This window comes from Chrysochloris asiatica, unplaced genomic scaffold, assembly GCF_000296735.1.
Source record: "Chrysochloris asiatica unplaced genomic scaffold, ChrAsi1.0 scaffold00526, whole genome shotgun sequence".
NCBI lineage: Eukaryota > Metazoa > Chordata > Mammalia > Afrosoricida > Chrysochloridae > Chrysochloris > Chrysochloris asiatica.
Window position 1 is genome coordinate 494,670 of NW_006409044.1, and position 3,620 is coordinate 498,289.

Consider the following 3,620-nt stretch of genomic DNA (forward strand, 5'->3'; position numbering starts at 1 on the left):
TCACTTACAAAAAAAGTTTGTTTTTTATTGGTAGTAGTCCAAAGGCCTTAATGAAGATAATTTTTTTTAAATGCTTAAGACTGAAACCATTGCAGCCTATAAAAATTTACATTTTCTGTAGGCTACAGAATGATATAATTTCTAGATTTGTGATTGTTGGATTTTTTTCTTTTTTAATTTTAAGATGAAATCTGATTGATACTTTGATGACATAAGTCATATTGCTTGCAGTTTATAGAAATAATAAAAATAAATCTGACCTACCAATAAAGAAACTAACAGAAATACACAGCATTCATAGCCAGTTAATCTTACCTTAATATGAGACACAGGGACAATGCCTAGGCTTGGAGAGGAAGCGTAGCGGAATCCAAAAAGAGGTCGTTATGAAGTTTGTCATATTTACTGAAAAAATATATTTTAATATCTCTTTTAATTCACAGATAATGTCAGAAACATGCAAAAAAATTCTATATCTATATAATTCTTCCCGTTTTGTTTTTTTCTTATCACTATTTGCATGTCTGTATTTCATGTATCCTATAACATATTTTATTGCTGCATTTATATATTTATTTAAAAATACATAAAACAAAGCATTTAGAATTATCAAGCATCAATACTTATGACAAGCTCCTGTCATTGGCCACACAGTTTCTTTATTATGGACATTTTCTTTAGTGTTTACATTGGAATCACTTTCTAGTGCTTCCATCTGCAGAGTTCTGCTTGGTTGCTTTGTATTTTGTTGGGTCAGTCTGGTGGATATGAACTATCTGTGTTTTTGTTTGTCTGGGAATGTTTTAATTTCACCCACATTCCTGAAGGATAGTTTTCCTGGGTGTAATATTCTTGGTAGACAGTTTTTTGTTTTATGTTTTTTTCCTTTTAGCACTGTAAATATATATCATTGCATTGCTCACTGGTCTCCAATTTTTCTGAGGTGAAACAAAAACAAAAAACCCACTACTTACTCTTATAGGGGATCATGGGTATGTGATTATTAGCTTCTTTCCAATTGCCTTATTGATTCTGTCTTTGTCTTTCATTTCTGGGATCTGAACTATGATGTCACAGCCTTTGTTGCACAGAAGTTAGAGTGTCCAGTGATAACCAAAGGGATGCTCATTTGGACCCACTATCTGCTCCATAGGAGCTCTGGTAGCATAGTGGTTACGAGTCGGGCTGCCAATATCAAGGTCAGCAGTTCGAAACTACCAGCGATTCCGTGGGAGAAAGATGAGGCATTCTCCTCCCATAAAGATTTACAGCCTCGGAAACCCTGTGCAGGGTCACTTTGAGTTGGAACTGACTCCACAGTACTTAACAACAACAACAACAACTTCTGCTCCATGGCAGAAACATGTAGCAATCTGCTTCCCTAAAGATGTGCAGCCTTGAGGACCCTATAGAAGAATTTCTACTCTGTTCTAGAGTGTCACTGTGACTTGGAATCAAATTGATGACAGTAGGTTCAGTGGATTTAACTGTGATATGTCTTCATTTAGATCTCTTTGAATTGATTCTACCTAGGATTCTTTGAGATTCCTTGATCTGTAGATTCATGTCCTTCCTTTGATTAGGGAAATTGTCATTGTTCCTTCAGCTATTCTTTCGTTACCTTTGTGTCTAACATCTCCTTCTGGAATTCTCATGTTGTATTTATTAGGTCTTTTGCTGTTGTTCCAGTTTAATTAAATTGGGCTCAGCTTTCTTAAACCTCCATTGTTGTTATTCTTAATCATCTGCCATTTTAACTATCCTCAGCTTTACTGATCCACCTGCTTGATTACATCTCTTTATAAGTCCTATTGTATTTTTCATTTCAGTTATTGTCCATTTGGTTGCAATATTTCTTTTTTTCAGATGAGCAGTTTATTTTTTTGATTTTTCTTTCTGTTAACTCTTTGTTGATACTTTCTTGAATTCTTTAATCATGGTTAATGCTGTTGTAATATAGTCTTATTCTTTTCCATTATTGGCCATCCTTATGTAAATTGTCATTCCCTTGCTCATGCTTACTGGGATGGATCATTGTTATTTGGGTGTGTCTTGTTTTGCTGTGGCATTGGAATTTTCAGAGGTGTTAACTTTTCTAATAGTCCTTGGTATTTGGTGGTTTTCACTGCATTTTAAAAAATAAACATTTTAGGTGGTCAGCATCTTTTTATTTATTATTTCCTCTCCTTCATTTCCCCTCCCGTTGTCATTAGGATTTAAAAGATACAGGTTTTGGTTTTCAATATTTCACCTCTCCCAAACAGGAGTTCTTGAGGGTTAATGCCTCACACTGCAAAGTCCTTTAAACTACAAGGTCTGTGGTTCAATCTCACAAGCTGCTCCTTGGAAACGCTATGCAGGGTTGCTATGGGTCCAAATCCACTAGATGTTGTTGTTGTTATGTGCTGTGGAGTCATTTCTAGATTTATGTGCTGTGGAGTCATTTCTAGACTCATAGCGACCCTGTACAGGGTTTCTGAATCTGTAAATCTTTACGGGAGCAGAAAGCCTCATCTGTCTTCTGCGGAACAGCTGGTAGTTTTGAACTGCTGAGCTTTTGGTTCGCAGCCCGATTCTTAACCACTCTGCTAAACAAACAAACTAGCACATGATTTAACATGCTGTGCTCATTCTGCCCACCAGGTGGCAAAACAACTCAGAGGATGATTGTGTACTAATCATTACATCCACCTGGAATTTCAATCCTCTCCTCCTCTCTCTGGTTAGAGCTCCTGGCCCTGCTCAGTTTGTGTGACTTTGTTTTTAGGCAGAGAACACACACCAGGTGAGCCCCCTTAGAATTTGATTATTGCCTTCCAGTTTTCCTAAGGCACAGTTCTGTGGGCCTGCTTCTGTCTGAGCTGGCTTTCACAGGAAGCTCTGCAGTCTGTCTGCTGTTTTAGGAGACATAGGTTGTCAGATGTTACAAGAACATCCTAAGAATCTATCGTTTTGGTTTAGGTTCCACTTACACTGTGATGATTCTAGGGTGAGGGGACAGTCTCATTTTAGTTGCCATCATACTACCTCACTCTAGGGGACTTTTGTAGGAATTTGTATCCATCTAGTAGAGTCCTGGTGTGGTGCTGAGAGTTAATGTGCTGGACTACAAGGCCAGTTTGTACCATAAAGCCGACAGTTTAAGCTCACTAGCTGGTCTTAGGAACTCGTTTGCAGAGTTGCTATCAGTTGGAACCAATTAAAAGGTTCTTAATAACAACAACAACAACAACAACAACAACAGTGGATAGCAGTTACTGGGTGAGAGAGGACTTGTCACATTCTGTAAAACTCCTAGAAAGGTCTGCCTTGTTGCTAGACCATACCATAGTATGCTGACTGTGGCTGTAACCTCCATTCGAGATGCTTGCTCCCTAGCACACAGCAGCCTTAGACAGCAGTTCTCAGTGTGGATCAGAAGGAGAAGCTGACAGATGCAAGCTGATCCTGATGGTGACCCAAGAGGACCCTAGGGTGCTGACTGTGGAGTCTGCTCCTCTGCAGTGACATTCTCTAACAGTCTGTCAATCCCTGGTAATGGGCAGTTACAGGGTGAGGAGGGAGTGTCACTCTCTGAATAGCTGTGCTCTGCCTTGTTGTTGTCATTTCCCTGTACTGGG